The sequence below is a fragment of the Leuciscus leuciscus genome (genome assembly GCF_965113295.1).
Source record: "Leuciscus leuciscus genome assembly, chromosome: 10".
Lineage (NCBI taxonomy): Eukaryota > Metazoa > Chordata > Actinopteri > Cypriniformes > Leuciscidae > Leuciscus > Leuciscus leuciscus.
The window spans coordinates 37,935,987-37,954,790 of NC_138734.1; positions in this window are offsets into that span (position 1 = coordinate 37,935,987).

The following is an 18,804-nucleotide window of genomic DNA, read 5'->3' on the forward strand; positions in this document are numbered from 1 at the left end:
GGAAATAATCATTTGCAGGACAGATGAGAGGGGAAAGGATGTTACATCCCTTTTCCTTCCTGTGATGGTGGGGTAAAGCATGGGTCGAGAAAGGATAAGAGCAGTGTGTTGACAGAAATTGCTTGGCTTTTCTGCCTTGGTGGTGGGAGGGGGTGAAAAGATCCAGATGCTGAGAAGCTGTGTTAATAGAGGGTCAAAATTGGACAATAGTATCCATCACTGCTTTCAAAGCTGCCTCTGTTATCCAGACCAATTTCTGACTGCTCAATCAAACAGAATTGGAGGGATGATTCAATTACTATGGTTTTGGCATGGCAGTGGCACACCATCATTTTCAGGGCACTTTAAAGACTCCCTCTCTACATCTTTGTGTGTCCTGTATGCTGAATATTTGCTCTCATGTAAAATACTGTGGAGTATATAAATGAATGACTTCTGATGAGGTAATAAAATGTGGTAAACAAAGAGTTAATGACAAGAAATTAGTCTAAGGAGGCAATCTTCAACATAGATTAAGACCAGACAAGCTGTGATTATAATTATGATAATGTGATGATGTTGATAGCCGAGATGATGGTGGTGGTGGTGATGATGATTATGATTTATATAATGAAAACATATAGTTGCATTTGAAATGAGATTATTCAAGCTTTGCTTTTCTATGACCAAAACATCAGATAAAGTCGTCTTAATTAGCCTACAGTATATTTCATTAATTATCTCACGTTTCAGACAGGTAAGGATTTGAAGAACATAATCATGGCCTGGTATGGTTGTCGTTTGCTTAAAAAAAAAATTGATTAAAAAAAAAATCGGGATTGATTTACTAAGCGCTGCGTCAGTCAACTCACACACACGCGCTTGTCTGCAATGTTAAAGAGACTGTTCAAATGTAGACTACTAACATTGCAAAAGTGTTTGAACGAAATGTATACAAGGCAGTGTCATCTTCAGCTCAGGCATTTAGTCATTTTTGGTCTGTTTTTAATATTGACAAAATTATCTAGGCTGATTTAAGTTATAACAAAACATGCAATAGGCTGACTTTATTGTTGTTAAGCTTGAATCTATCAAAACAATATTTTTACAACTATTATTAATTATTAAAAAATCTACATCTGGTCTAACATTTCTATATTTGCTGTTTATCACTAAAAAGAGGATGGGGAACGTTGATGAGAGATCAATAATATTTTGAAAAAGTAAATCTAAATTGATGCTCACAAGTTAAACGGTCCATTGGTGTCGGTGGAATATGCTCTCTTTATTGATATTAATTTACACAGTTTAGACTACTTTGTTGCAGACAACTCTGGGAATATTATATCAAAGTTTGAGAGACTTGGTAAAAAAAACAGACGTACGGAAGTAAATAAAATGTGTTTCAATGTTTGCGCCAATGTCGCTGATGAAATGGTAATAGTCTATGTATTGCCCTATAGCGCCGTTGTAGAGGTGAAAACTGTTAAACGAGTTTTTTTTTTTAGCACAAGACTATTGTGTTCGATTTTGAAAATTATATTGACCTAGGCTATTTGAACTAATTTCCTTTCCCTTCTTAGCTTGTGCATCCCAACATCCCGCGTTTTAAATGAGCAAGAGAAGCCATGAAGAACAGTGAGATGGAGAGTGCACTCAGTCATGCTGGCAGAGGTTGAGGGCAGTCTGAATTGTTGGCAGAGAGAAGGGAAGCATTAGTGTTCCTCTCTTGTACTTAAAGGTGCTGTAAGTGTCCCTGAACAGCTGTTAGCCACAGTGTTACACCTGTGAAGTTTGCTCATGTGAAAGCTGCTGGAAGGAGGGCGGCAAGCAGCCTGAAGTCAGAACAGTGACCCCTTCAAATTTTAATTAACTGCGAGCAGATGCAATGAAGACAAAGGTTCAATAAAGGACAAATTGGGAAGCATGAAGAAAGGAGAGAGGGAGGTAAAGAGGTGGGAAAACATACATGCAGCCCAATCTGATCATTTTGCCCTTTAAACTTAGTCCGACGGCTTCACGAGCCACCCACAAATATAAATCATGTGTCTGGTCTTTAATTTTAGAGTTGGTTTTAGAGAAACAAGAATGTTTAAATTGCATATTTAAAAAAAATGTTCACATAAATAACTAGAGAACCGATAAATCCGATGAACGTTGATGAGGGGAGGAGGAAAGGTCCCAGTTAGAACCAAAAAATATCAATCAGACGTCATGAGAACTTTTTTGAGTTCTACAGTGAACTCTTTATTGTCTTATTTCTTGTTTTCTGTAGAGCCTTTTATTAGTAGTAATAATAATTTAGAAAACTAGCCTATGTAGCCTATAAAGAACCTGGAAATGGATCCGATGAACTTGACATGTAAAAACATTTTAAATCTCCAAAAAATCAATGCAGGCCAAACATTTTCGATAATAAGAGTTTTCTTGATGAAGATCAACATTTTTAAGGGTGTTGCATGGGTGGGAAACGACGTCTCGAATGCATGAAATCAAAACAATAAATTCTAAACATCTACGATCTGACAAGTTGTGTATTTTAGATCGAAACTTTAAGGTAACATATCGTAGTGAATTCTTCTACAGGTAATGTATCCCGTTTAGTCCACATGCAGCGCACTCCCTGAGGACATCCACCTGTCTGACAGCGCGTGACCTGCTAAATGACTATTACACTGCGATGATCATGTGATGAACACGTGAAATAATAGCACATTCAAATCAAATGAATGCTGCACTCATTCTGACACTGGGAAATGGTACAGTAAGATCTGTACGCTGAGGTAAAACAAAATGTCTTAAGGTATCAAATTGAGGGAGAAACAACATAGGCTATTTCATCGTGTGTACCCAAATGAAACATAATGTTAACTGGATGCCAATAATTGTAGTAGCAATGGCAAAAATAATTATTACCTAGGCTACATGTTAAAATGCATATTTATATATAGCCTATAATTTTGTATCACTCTAATCTGTTATTATTGTGTGTGCGTATATATATATATACGTGCGTATATATATATATATATATATATATATGTGTGTGTGTGTGTGTGACTGAATATTGTCCTTTTTACGAATAAATATTTATATAGCCGAAATGAAATGTGACTTTTAATTATTGTGACTTAACAATTTGGCTACTTGTCGAATTACTTGTCATTTTAAGTGCCTTGATTCTCAAAACGGACTTTGACTAGCAACGTTCGGTGTCCCCTATTGACTTCGTTTTCATAATTGCGTTTGAAATGAGTAATAAACAATATGCCATAGCCACTAGATATCACCAAAAGCCTGTGAGCATAACATATTCTGCTGGGATATCTCATTTTGATCGATATAAGAATTGAGGAGTGATGGGCTTCTAAAATCGAGTTCCTAGGCGCGATAGCTCATGTATAGGGGCCCCAACATCTCCCAATCTGCGCCTCAAGATTGTGATGATGGAAAGCCCTTGGACTTAGAGAACTGATTACATCAAAGAATCCCACGCTTATAGCTATCATTTGAAGTAATCTCCAGCCCTCTCCGGTCTCCCTCCTAAACATCCAGCGTTTCTCATTCCACTTGTCATTTTCCCAATGCTCCTGTCTCTCGTCTGCTCGTCATAGCCTGTAATAAACTGCCCTTTTTGTACGGAGTTAAAGTCCAAAGGGCATCAGATTTATTTCCAAATGACAGAAGAGGGGACAAGGGACAACCTCATATCAGTCCTTCTCTTTCTCCCTGAATTCTTCCATTTCTCCTCACAGACAAAATCATCACACATTGCCTTTGCTTCCACATTAGAAGCAGTTAACAATATTTGCTATAGGCCTACATAAAAGTCAGTGTAATAATAATCTGTACAGATGCATAATTTTACTTTTCAAAAAGAGGATGTAGCTTATGCCCTAACCTGTAGTTATATAGGCTTACAATAATCAGTTTGTTTTACGATTATCATGCTCTTGACATATTGCCCATGTCTTTCAAAGACTTGAAGAGAATAAAATTGCACCCCGCCTGTGATTGAAATATCCCAAGCACTTAAAAAAGAAATAATGCCATTACAGTTGTAGGACCCCCTGCTATCAACACCATCTGATTCATAATATCCTTTCTTTCTTTCTTTCTTTCTTTCTGGCTGTCAAATCGATTGATTGCGATTAATCGCATCTAACATAAAAGTTTGTGTTTAATAGTATATGTCTGTATATATATGCATTTGTGTGTGTGTGTATATATATATATATATATATATATATATATATATATATATATATATATATATATATATATATATACTTAGTGCTGGCCAATGAATAATCGCGATTAATCGCATCCAAAAATCAAATTTGGTGTTTACATAATATATGTGTGTGTGTACTGTGTATAATTATTTTTTTTAAATATAAATACACACATATAAATGTATATGTTTAAGAAATATTTGTATGTATGTACTGCATATATATTTATACATAATTTATATTATATCTAAATATACATATTTTAAATATAAATAACACATTTTTCTTAAATATATGCATGCATGTGTGTGTATTTATATATACAAAATAATTCACACAGTACACACACACACATATTATGTAAACACAAACTTTTTTATTTTTGGATGTGATTAATTGCGATTAATCGATTTGACGGCACTATTTTTACTATTATACATTAGTAATATATATATTTTACTGATGTTTTGGTTAGAGAGGAAAGAATAAGCTTGATCCTATAGGCTTCAGATAATCATTGGCACTTCTCACACCTAATCCTTTTTCTTACCCGAGCACCACCAGCACACACACGTTTTGATATGTCCGCTGTATCACAACGCTGTAAAACATCTGTGCATGTGCTTCTGTGTGGGCAGGACTTCCACCCACCGTCAATGACCTGCAGTGATTCCTCCTGGACCTGCGCCACACAGAGGCTGTAAAACATGGGCTCTGGCTTCTTGAATCGGCTGCTCTGTGTTCTTTTCCTTGACACTGCCATTCCAATACAACCACATCTCCTTTAGATCGAACCTCTGTACAGACGCGCCTCCCCTACTGCACTTGACCACTATACAGGCAGAGTACTGTCGAGCCACAAGCTGTGACACAAATCCAGATCAACGACCGTGCTTTTGCTCTGTAACATTTCCTCTTATCCCACTGCAATGTAAAACCAAAATATTGCTTGTCGTCGTTAAAGAGGGTCAAGATTATGGTGAGCACAATAACTCAGGTTGTGTCCCCTAATTAAGTATTTATGCGGCGGCAACTGGAGAAAGAGATATACTTTTACAACACCAACCGCTCAGCCGGGCTTTTCTTCCCTTCCCCCTCCACGTATTGCTCTGCTTTTCCCAACGGCAGTGAGGCCATCATTTCGTGCACTTCCAGCAATGATATCAAAAGGTTTTTTGGTCAAGCCAAAGAGAGGTCATTCTAATAATACCCAAGGTCATTGGTGGGAGCCAATGAGTCTCCCAGTCATTTTTCATTTGTTCGTAGAGTTAACGACAGTTGCAGGGGGACGGGAACTTGGAGCCAGTAGCCATGTGATGTCACAGACACATGCCAGGGGATTATAAGGGCAGGCAGGGGACAAGGCCTGTGGATTTAAACAAGTAAATATAGGCGTTTTTTATTTCTTCTTACCATATACATAAATAAATAAATACAAATAACAATGTTTTTCACTATTAAAAAGGCAGACAATTGAAAATATTAAAAGTATTACAGTATGTTACCTCATCTTGACACTTTTTGATAGTTTTGAATATGTTGACAAACACCATTTCAGTAAAAGTTTAGGTTCATTTAACTGGAAGCAGGATTTTTACAAAATGAAATACAAAATGTATTTACTAACCTTAGATCATCTATTCTGTGAAGACTGAGTTTTAAGAAAAAAACACACACCAGATATTTGAAATGAAAGAAATACCAACCTTGAAATGTGTTGGACCTTGAAAGGTTTTCCAATATTCTTTATTAGTTTTTCCCACAACAGTTACATCGCCTTGTCATTAAAGTAGTGCATATTTACATTTATGAATAATCATTTGAAGCATGTTGTATGTTTTATACACAGCAAAAATAGCCTGTATTTGACCGAAATTCCAGAATTGTCAGCAAGGTGAATGTTTATGCTATGGTTGTCAATGAATGGGATGCTAAATATAATTTTGGCTTTAATAAGATTTTCCCAATAAACAGGCAAGAATAAACCTGGTGTCCTCATGATTCCTGTTCTTTCCGACAACAAAGCACTTGAATGTGACGAGCATTCGACGTAATCACAACTTCAGAAGTGGGAAGTAGGAAATTTCCGATTGCATGTGAAGGAAGCATGAAGCAAACTATAGTGAAATGATCTCTGTAAGCTCAAAAAAAAAAAATAGACATGCACTAATGTGAAACACACAAACCTCACAAGAAAGATTATTCCATTTAAAACCAGATTTCCATTCTTCATTTTTACTTTTGGTGGACAGTTAATGTTTGTTGGAGTTGAAGTCCATGTTATCCTGGTGTTCCAGACGGTCTGTCAGTTCCTTTTGCTGCCACTATAATGACAGCATTGACCTAATTGTTAGCAACCCGGCACATCAGTCATAGCCCTTGTGCATAACTTCAGCTCGTGATAATGATAAGGAAAGGAACATTTTGACAAATTTCTTTTGAGGAATGATCTGCACTCCGCTCCCCTCTGCTTCATTGGTCTTCATGTAGATAGCTCTGTTCCTCTAGCACAAGGTCATAGAGTGTAAATATGAATTGCATTTTGCATTACTTCCAGATGAGTGAAGCTGTCAGACAAATAATACCAGCTTTCAGTCCTGCATTCTGCCACTTCTCCCCCATTTTTTGGCCAAGAGGTCACGGGCAAATTGAATGTGGCAGCTCGGCCAGCATGTTTGACAGACTAATATTGTTAGAGTACCCTGTCATAGCCCAGATCAGAGCAGCACAACACATACTGTCTGCAAGGGGTCTCCGTGTTTGGGCTGATGGAACAACTCCAGGCAGTCCCGAGAAAGACTGAGGCGTCTCATTCCATTTCAGGGTACAGAGTAATTCCCTAATTAAATGGTTGCAAAGTTCTTTCTATATAAATTTATCCTGCAAGTTACTTTTCTGAATGCCTTTAGGTCACCATATATATATATATATATATATATATATATAGGTTTGTCCAAGTAATCATTGTTACATTGTTTCATTAGACCTTAAAGAGATAATTCAGCTAAAAATGAAAATTCTGACTTGTTTCTGTAGAATGCAAAAGAAGATACTTTGCAGAATGTTTCAACTGTTTGTATATGTGTTTTTGGTCCAAAAATACATTGAACCCCTTCAACTTTCATTGTATGGACAAGGACATTTTTTTTAATTTATATATATATATATATATATATATATATATATATATATATATATATATATATATATATATATATATATATATATATATATATAGAGTGTTCCCCAGGATAAAGAACGTCATAAGGAACTTTAGTGTGCTATATGGTGCTCAATCATTGCAAATTATTAAAAAAATATGTTACAATTTTTTGAAGTATTCTTCTAGATGATTGTCACAGTGGGGAGCACAGGATAAAGGGATAGTTCACCCAAAAATGAAAATGTTGTCATCATTAACTCACCCTCATGTTGTTCCAAACCTGTATGAGTTTCTCTCTTCTATTGAACACAAAATAAGATATTTTGAAGAATGTTGGAAACCAGACAGTTGACGGTAGCCATTGACTTCCATAGTATTTTTTTTTCCTACTATGAAAGTCAATGGTTACTAACATTATTCAAAACATATTTTTTGGTGTTCAACAGAAGAAAGGTATGATGACAAATTGAATATGATGTCTAATTTTTTATTTTTTTTTATGCTTGCCTAATGTAATTTTGTCACTTCTTATTCCATACCTGTCAATTTCAGCTGCTGTCCATAATCACCTGCTTTGCTTATAAATAATGTCTCCTGATAACTATTATTTTATAAAAGCAGGGAAAAGTAGCCTTGAAGAACAATAACTTATACTCTCAGTCTTTTCTTCTTGTCAAGGACCCTTGATAAAAAAGTGAAGCAGTAAGCATGAATATGTGGATGTCCAAAGACCGTAATGATTATAAATCTATGGGGGTTTACATGTTCCACACCTCCAACCCGCCACAGGACCGATCAAAAACATGCAAAACATAAAATAATGGCACCTGTCACTGGTTTAATGGGAGATATGCTGCTTGAGGCCGAGAAGGGGGAGGTTGTGTGGGAAAATGAAAAGAAAGAAATTCCTACTCAGGAGTGAATATTCATATCAGTATTGTCATCTACAATAACAAGAGGTGTCCATTTCACATCATTCAAAGTACACTGATGTGTGTTAGAAGTGATCTGGACGACATCTTAAAGAACACTGGAACATAGCCACCCATTCAACATGGGCACAAAAGATGTAGACATGCTCAGGCTGGCCCTGCAGAAGGCTCTCTGATGTTATCAAAATATCAAAAGTAAGTCGTGCACAAGAGCTTTGACAGGGGTCAAGGTCTATGTCTACATCTTCACATGTGTCAGTATAGGTCTGGGTAGGAGACCTATGGTGTAAATGGGCTTCTACGCCTGTCATCCCCTTAATAGACTTGTCAACCAATGGCACAGCCCGAGGAGCAAAGCTAGTGGCATGTTGTGCAAAGAACATATGCGAGAAGGTGTCACGAAGTCATTGAGGACGAAACGTTGACCAGAAAAATAAGAGCATGGCGTCAATGGATCATTTTTCCATCTTACCGTGTTTATCATGTAGGCTATTCACAAGGGAGAAAGGAAAACATTTTATAAAATCAATGTTAAAGGATAAAACCAACGAACCGCATTACAAGTTTAATTCACGGCTAAAAATGACACTTGCGCAAGTTGCCTATTTTTCCCGCACTTTTTCGAAATATTTAATATCTAACAATTTCAGGTCTTTTGGGGTTATTTAATGGTTCAGCGAAATAAATAAATAAGAATTTACAATAATATTAATAATAATAATAATAAATTGTTATTGCTATTATTATTTTCTATGTTAATCATGTCCACCATACCTTCAATTTTATTTGTTTTAATTTATTTTTTTGTGTGAAAAATGACAGTGAAAACAAAATACTTCCATTTGTTTTTTTTCCCCCCTCTCTCTCTCTCTGTAGATTGCAAAATGGCTTATATACAAGAAGAAGAGGTTCATAAATCAAACCTAGGGGGTTAATTCGTTTCTTTGGCTTTCTTGGTCTGAATTTTCACTTACTATATGAACGATATCGAGTTATAAATGGCAGATCTGCTCTGTTCCTTCTCTGCTTTGTAATTCCGGTATAATGATAGTCAAAATACCTCCATGTAATCTGTAGGCCAGTTATCAATCATAACCAGACTATATTTGATTTCCATGTAACTTACGGCTCAAATTACAGCATTACATCTTTTTTTGACGGCTGCCCTTTATTTGATTGTCCTAGGGCAAACAATAACTGATACAGAATGATATATTTAAATAAAAAAAACATCAGGCAAGTATGCACTTTTTGGAAGGGGTGTGCACAAACTCACTAACACGAGCTGTCCAGTGTTGCGTATAAGTGCATGTGATAAATCATTTCGTCATTTTAGTTAATTAGATAGCATTCAGAGCTTATTTTTGTGCTCTATACTTTTCACACTCTTCAAACACCCACACAGACTCACTGAGGCTCAGCATAATTAACCAGCTCTCCTTTAATTGTGTTATAGGCACATCGCTTGTAATATTAAAAATGATCATCTCTGTTCTCCACTGAGCAAAACACGGATTCTCTCTCGTCTCCCAAAATGTCTCTGTCCAGACCAATCCTCTGTTCATCATGAATTCTTTAGCGGATATCTGTCTTATTCTCTCACTCTGCCTCTCTCTCTCTCTCTCTCTCTCCCCCTCTCTTTTTCTCTCCTTTATTTCACTGATCTGAGCTTGAAATGCGAAGGCAGCACAGCACTAAGCCTTCAAACGTGTGATTTTTTCAAAGGATCTCTGGAAGCAATCTCAGCTCGCCTGACCCCTGACAGCTGCACATCTCTTTATTTCTCTCTCTGCCGCCACTTCATTTGGTAGAAAAGCTCTCAGATTCACACCTCTGTTGGTCAGCACAAGCGTTTAAATGTGCATACACATAAAACGCCATATAGAGAGCACAAATTATAATTATTTATAATGAAACTAATAATAATTACTTCTTGCTTTGTTTTCACTACCAAATATGAACAGTTTACTAGGTTGAGTTCAAAGCTTTAAATAGCTAGCCTATACCACGTAACTTTCAAAAAAGTCCCGCCCCACCCCAAGAGCATCTAAGCAAAATTGCGTATAATCTTTAGTAAATTAAGTGCAATTTAAAAAGGAGCTGAGGAACAAAATTGCTGATGCATTTTGATATTTGCCAAACAAATACTATTTCTGAGAATTAAAAAAAGTTGGGGAAATTTAGCCTTAAAACGATACTTCCAAGGCAGTGCGTAACATAGGCTACTGGTCTGAGTTCCAAAACACTTTGATAAATATAACTAAATAAGTACAATAAATGTGCTTCAAATACGGTCTCACAAAAAAGTGATAAAGTTTCATTTTTAAATAAATACAAATTGAGCACATGAGCGCCTCTTTTTCCTCCAATGGCAAATTCAAATCTGCTCCAGTCACATATTGCATGTTGCATTAGAATAAAATCAAAAATAGCTATTTTACAATGCTTAGACCTCAACCCAGGTGGTCCACAAATGCAACAATTGTTTGGAATAGTCATTATAGTGAGGATTCGCATGCAGAGGCCATTATAATAATCCACATTGCATGCCATCAACTTTTACAACTTTTATCTTGGGCTATTTTCATTCATCAAATCATAATTAGCCTATTTATTTTTATTACAATTAGTCTTTGGCGTCTCGACTTTCATCAACAAGAGTAGCATTTCCTGGTATTTCCGTGTTGGGGAGATAAATCCCTGGAAATTCTAACGAAACTTAGTTCAGCACCCTTGGGTCTGACAGCTCCCATAACGATACACTTCAGTTCTGCTTCATAACGTATATATTTCTGCTAGCTGAGACAGGAGCTTCATCTTTTCCAGAGAACCTAACGCAAATAAAGGTCATGTTAGAATTGTGGTTTCGTTAATGTTGTCTCGGAAGTGCTGAAAAGGGAAACTTGAGTAGCCTATATTATAAGTAGGCTATATTATATATAATTAAAAATATGTTTTTTTTTATATTTTACTATGTAGTTGCACTTTTAATTTGACAGCAAAATATGACTTAATACTTTTGCAACTGACTGTAAGCAATTTTAGCCAGCCTTCGGGTTTTTTATTTTTTTTATTTTTTTTTTATTTAACAGTTTTTGGTGTGTTAACTGTTTAGTGCTTCTGTTAATTAATTTAAAATAATTAGTTTTTCGTTTCTTCTATTGTTGCCATTAATGAAACAGTTTCATTTCTACATTCATATAAACGAAGTGCACAATGACTTGAGTATTACTGTTAGTTTGTAGTATACCTTTAGTTTTCCTCCCTGTTTTTAAGTGTGAATATGTTGTGGGACCCTCCCTCTTTTGAAATGAGACTGTAGTCCCTATCATTAGATCGGATGGCAAGTCTTTATACAAAGTGTTTTGCATAATTATATACCAAAGCCAGAATAGCAACCCTCAAATTTTATGGGTCACATAGCATCCACAATTGCCACATTATTGTCCTCCGAAGTCTGGCCCAACGAGTGACAAGGACTGAAAAAAAAATCTCATCTGCCTAATCTAAGCTTGGGAGATTGAATTTTCATTCTTATAAAAAAAAAGTAAAGAAGATTATTTCCAAACTGACAACTTGTTTACATTTAGTGATAAAGTTCAGAGAACTGGCCAAGACGTGATTGAAGACTGCACATTCGGGATACAATTCGCAAGACAGACCGCAAAAACCAGACCCAGATCCAATTGTGTTATTGAGTGTAATGGCAGCATAATAAAGCTCGTTTGATATAGGCTACTGGGTGTATAAATAATAATAATAATAATAATAATAATTGTGTTATTATAATAATAATAATAATAATAATTATTATTATTATTATTATTATTATTGTTATTATTATTATTATTATTATTGTTGTTGTTGTTGTTATTATTATTATAACATGTTATTGCAAAATACTTTCTGAAATAATAAATTTCTAACACCTGGTATATAGGCTCTAATTTTGTATATAGGCCTATAAAACACTAAAAAAGGAGGACATATTTTAGAAATGGCTCAGTTACATTAAAGTAATACAACAATTACTACTACTAATGATAATGATAAAATAATTAAACTCCAGAAAACATTTTAGGATTGTTGTCGACAGTGAAAATTCAAATAGGCCTATATATGTTGCTAATAAAAAAAAAGTCTAATAAAAATTCGCTAATAAAAAAGCATTCGTTTTTGTATTCGTTCTCAAATTTTATGAGACTTGGAAGTTGTCAGTCGACATGGAGTGGAGAATAGAAGGCAGCTAAGAGGAGAAAAAAGAGTTCAGTGGGTCGATCGTGGAGGTTAATCATATTTAGAAATCTGCTTTCTTGTAAATTGTGTACATTTGTACCTAAAACAAACCGCGTGGACGATATGTGGGTATTCAGGAAATATATAGCCTACTTAAATTGACTTATAATTTTATTTACATTACTGAATTTATAGACAAGAAAAAAACAAAAACAAAAAAAGGGAAACATAGGCTATTAGAAAAGTTTGGAAATTAAGATCTTTAAACCATTTTTTTAAACTTATAACAAAGTATTACCAGATATAGCCTACTAAAAAATACTACTACTACATCTACTAATAATAATAATACATTTATTATAATAGGGCATTTTTATAGGGAATCAACTGTACATTTATAACGCTTTCAATGTATGTAATATAGCGTTACATTTCTTTATTCGTCAGTCTTTTTTTAATTATTATCTAGTGTAAGAAATGTTTCTACCAGAAAAAAATGCTTTTTACCAAATTCCCAATAAAATCGGAGTCATCCAATTGTCACTTATGATTCTGTTTATTATATCACTATAATAAACAGCATGCATTTCATCTCCTAAATCCCACAAATCATTGTATTTTTCAAAAGCAAAAAGATAAGGAGACATGCAACAATACACATCAAGTTATTTGAATTTGCAAACACATGGGAAACTGCAGAAGCATAACGTAATATAAGCATAATATAAATCGCATTTGCAGTAAACTAATAAATAAATAAAAGTACATGAATTGGAAAGGAAGGCAAAAGGAACCTTTGATCTTTAACGAAGCATATAGATTTACAGTATTTCATTTTAGTACATTTTTATATCTAAAATTAAATGGAGTGATAATCAATTACAGATGACAATTTACAGAATATCTAACAAATACAGTTTCTTTTTATTCATGGTACACGATGATCTTAGTTTTCAAACTCAAAGTTAAACGAATGCTCACAAAAAAGGAGAAAAATAAAGAATAATTCATGATATTTTACTTGATATAAAGAAGCAGTTTGATAACGTTTTGATAAATTGTGTAATATATAAACATAAACTAATGAAAAAGACAACGTCTGATAACTTCGACATGTCTGACAAAGCCAGTGGGTAGTAGCCTATCATTTGACAGATGAACAAAATAGCGCCATCTTGCTTTTAAATGTGAAACAGCAGCCTGGGTGAAAAAGATTTGTGAATAAACGAGAGATGTCTGTTGCTTGTGCTTTTGATGTGCATAGCAAAACGAAACGCAGTTCCAATGCAACTTTTCAGATTTTCCTATTTCCTATCTAAATGAATAAATATTAGTGTTAATTATTGCTTCTTTTTTTTCTTATGTGCACTTATATGTTCCTACACGATAGAGCTTTGTTTTCTTTCTTAAAGCATCCATACTGAAGTCGACAACATGCTTACCTCTCTCAGCATGACTGGCAGCAGTGCTTGAGAATTTAATGCACCCGTGTCTTATTGTTCAATCCATGCAAGGATTGTAGCTGGAGGGGGCCGCTAATGATCTTGAAAAAAGAAACAGGGAGCATGTGTCTCCAGAACTGACATCGCCCGCTATCATGAAAGCGATGGCGCGGGTGTCTTTCTAAGTAGGCTATCAGTGTGCACTCAGTGTTCAGATGTTTAGGTGTACATCTCAAACTCGGGCTGCAAGCCGCACAAAATTCGACATGGGACAGGGGAATGTTTGTATAGCCTATATCTATATGTACTGCATATTAGCCTATATATTAACTATTCAAAGGTGAGATCACAATCACAACAAATGTCTGTATTGAATAACAAATGTCTTAAAAGGAAGTTAATAATAATAACCAAGTGATTATAATCATCTTTTCGGGCTTACTGTAGAGTGCATTTGATTTTCAAACTGTACTCATTTTAGAAAAAGAGTGTCATGGTTCTTGACGGAGAGATCGAGAAGAAAGAATAACAGCCATGAGTCGAGGACAAAGATATCCAAGGCCTTCGTCGCTCGGTGTCTTTTTACACTGCATGCGTTCAGAGGGTTTGATATTTGCATCGCGTTGGAACACGTATTTTAGAAATATATTTGAACGGTTGAGTGACCGTGAAAGGCGTTGTATGATCCCGTTTATCTGTTACTCATATTTATAAGAAGATTTTTAAAAAAATCATAACGTCACATCAGCTGTAAACTAGTAGCCTACATTTTATTATGTGATGAATTCACGCTTTGTTCGATCACAAACGCCTTTCATCTGTTTTTTAAAGAGCACATTTGTTGTCAGAAACTAAGGGAGAATTATTTTTGTAAACTGGTGTCTGTTCAGTAGATGCAAAGATCTTAATACAGCCTATTATAGGCAACAATAATTTACACTTGTTATTCGTGTGTTCAGAGGGTTAATAATACTGAGACCTTTAACATCTAAATATTACAAAACAAAAGTAACACAGTGAAATATAGTTTCAATAATAAAACAATTCTCATAACATCAAACACACCACCACCAATAATAATAATTTGTATTATTAGCTATTATTATTATTATTAGCATTATTAATATTATTACTATTGTTGTTGCTGTTTTGTTACCCCTAAAACGCCTTCATAACCATAGCCAATGAACAATGACTAATGTTAAGACAGCATTCTTATAAACTGACCCTAATCGAACATTTAACAAATCATTCTGCAATTCTCGAACGCTCCTACAAAAACGTGCATTCATCAGCAAATGAGATGTTGCAGAAAATGTGTTTAAACATACGAAATGCGTTTATCATAGCGTTCAAAACAATACATTGTATTAATTAATACTAACTGTAAAATGTAATTTCCTTTAAAAATGATTAAGATCAATTATTTGTTACCAATACAAGAAACAGTTTTGCAGTTACTAGTCAAGCCAAAATCCAAGTCCTGTGTATTAGTTTAGATGGTACTACCACTATTCTCTCTCTCTCTCTCTCTCTCTCTCTCTCTCTCTCTCTCTCTCTCTCTCTCTCTCTCTCTCTCTCTCTTCCTATTGGTTCCTCTCACACGCTCAGAGTTCACTGACTGAGAGACTGACCGAGTTCACCAGCGTTTAACTCCAGCAGACACAGTTAGTACTAGAAGGCCGCTTTACACAGGTATCAACTTTTCTTGACGTTGATCGGTAATGTTTTCCTTTTCATCCTAATGTCTAAGTCTTTAAATTCAGGCATTTCATAGTCGGAAAAAAATAATAGGATGTCATCGACTTGGAGCGTTGCTAAATATGGGCGCTTTAAACAAAGGACAGCCTAAATGTTGGATTCTAAATGAAAGGAGCCATTCGTTTCAAGATGCCAGTCAAGTTATAGGCCAGGCCAAATGAATATAGCCTACATTGTAAACACAAAAACGGTAGCCTATTTTTTGTTTAAAAAGGGGAAAAAAACTAAAACATAGCCTAAATATAGGCTATATGTATACAGTCAAATTTAAGCTGTGTGTCCATATACGACGTGCATTGGTGCAGTTATTACTTTTTTAAACTTTAATGTTAATGTTTGTTGTCCCTTTCGAGGGCCTATTTCACTTACGAGGGGGCTTAATCGGGGACGAAATATTCGGAGGTTCATCTAAAAATCTACTGAATGTTTAGCGCATGAGAGTATGCAGAACGCTCCGGATCCGTGTGTTTCCTCAAGAAACAGTGAATGAAAGTCATTGTAAACACTTGTGGTATAGACAGATGTCTGAGAGGAACCCGTGCACTGGGAATGCTAATGAATTAAACTAGAATTAACCCGTCCATTTGAAACTGTACTAAAGATCAGTATGTGATCTGCTCCTCTGTTCCCAACAACCCGATAGAAGAGAAGAAAAAAACTTTACCATAGGCTTGTGGTTTAATTAATGGGAAAAAAAGGCCTATGTCTGATAAAACGGAAATAGTTTAAACGCCATTAGTGACACTAACAGTTATTGTGTCCGCGTTATTGTGTTGATGTTTTATACTTTTAATGTATTCTGCGTTAGTTCATAGGGTTATATTGTGATCTAACTTGGTAAGAATAAAATTAGTCAAGCATTCTTAACCCTCAAGGATATTACTCAATATTGTATGGAGCAGAAATTTTCATGCAAAAAAATAAATAAAATGTTTTCATATAAAAATGATGTCAAATTGTTTGTATAGTTTATGTAGTGATGCAATCCCTCCCCTAACTTTGGTACAATGCTAGTTATTCTAAAATAATTGATCAAACATAAAATCTGTAATGTTATTGATTTAATGCTTGTTTTAACTCCGAGTGAACAGACTACACTTCGAAGCATCTCACCAACCCCCTCAGTCTCTCCCTTTGTGTTAAAGTTGGCTCAAGGTCTCGGGAGGTCCTGGAAGTGACAGTTCTGTGAATAGCGGGTAGATGGCACAATTTTCTAACATTTAGAGAGAAACCCACCGAGCCGAGAGCAGCAAGTCTATTTTAAAGCACTTTATTCAACATAACACAGACAGACCGGCAAAAAAAAAAAAAAGAAAAAAAAGAAAGAAATGGAAATATAGATATGGCAATCGAGTCTTACGTTTTGAGTAATATTTGTATTGCTCCATTTTAGCTTAAAAAAAATCAAAAAATAAAGACAAGACATAGGCCTACGGACCCAATTATGCATATGGCGGTTTAGTTAAAATAAATAATGGTTATTAATGTGAAGAATATACAAGCGTTTAGTTGAGAGAGAGAGAGAAAAAAATAGAACTAAATATCGCTTTTATTCCAGACTATAGGCCACAATCGATTATTGTTAGATTTATTTTTAATAGCCCCGTTACAGAACATTCCAGGCAATTTGCAGCAAAAAATATAGATGACGTCAAACAAAAGTTCTCTAAAGTACCTCATTATTTGAAAAGCCAAAACGCTAAGGGGTTTTCCTCCTATTTATATAAATCTGAGAGCTAAAATTATGGACAGGTCACCTCTATATTCACGACCAGATCTTAGGAGGGTCAATAAAAATAATGAAACAGAAATATGCTGATACTCGAGTGAGGTGAAAGAACAACACAGACGTTACATTTTTCGAAGGGAGTGGGGGTCTATGCTTTGCTTATTATCGCTGCTCTTTGGGGGTCGCTATGGAAACCAATTGCTGGCTCTTCCTTCGTCGAGCTCATCATAAGAACAACACAAGCGAGCATATGATAGCCTATATCTCAAAGCTATGATGACTTTTGCTAAGGAGTCTAACAGATCGTCGAAACCACATACACTTAGCTTGAAGTCATAGTAAGGCTTAGGCGAGGTCTGAGAGGTCATCGTTAACTTGATTTTGAAATTAAGTTGAAAACCTCCAAGACAAACAGTGTTATAAGCAACCGAACCACTGTTAAGCCAGATAATTATGCGCTAGCTTTTTAAAATGAGTTTATATTTAATTATTTTAGAAATGCAGACGATAATGGACGACGGTAACCGACGATTTCAATCCATCATGGCCGGGTTGAGTAGGTGGTAACGATTCCTCAGAGCCTACATCATCAAACAATAATCACTTTATGAAACAATAAAGTCATGTTTCCCTTTTTCTTTTGTCAAATCAACTTAAATAATTAATGTGGTTCAGATAACATAATATTTTGAGTTTCTGTTGATTAAACCAATCTCCTTCATTGTGTTAACTCACATTTTTTATTTCAATGAACTCAAAATGTTAAGGCAACCAGGAAACTTACTTTAAAAAAAAGTTAAACCTACACTATATATATTTTTTTTACAGTGCCTGCAAGAATGTCGACGTGTTTTACTCTTTTAGTTTAAAATGTCTGTTTATAGACTTAATAGAAATGTTATAGAATCAACGGAGAAGCGGTTAGGAATCATTTGTTGTTGGCTCGATTGGCCAGCCATATCCCATAGTACTTTTTCCATGAAGAAATAAATAAAAGTGACATTGTACTGAGGGAGACCTCATTAGTTCGTTGTCCGACGCTAATAAAAGAACAGAAGTGCAAATTATAGAGTTCACCCTCAACACACGCTCTGTCAACTAAAATCAAGCCTGTGAAGCCATGATCCAAATTACTACTAACCTGCTCTGGTAAGCCTATCAAAGCAAAGCGAGCATTTAAAGCGAACAAACTGTCAATTCCTCTTTGACAAAATATACAACACAAGATCTAGTGTACGGTGGAATCTGTTGCACAGACTTACATACTGGAATTAGTTTTTTTTTTTTTTTTTTTTAAAGCATGTAATGCCAACTACTAATAGTATCT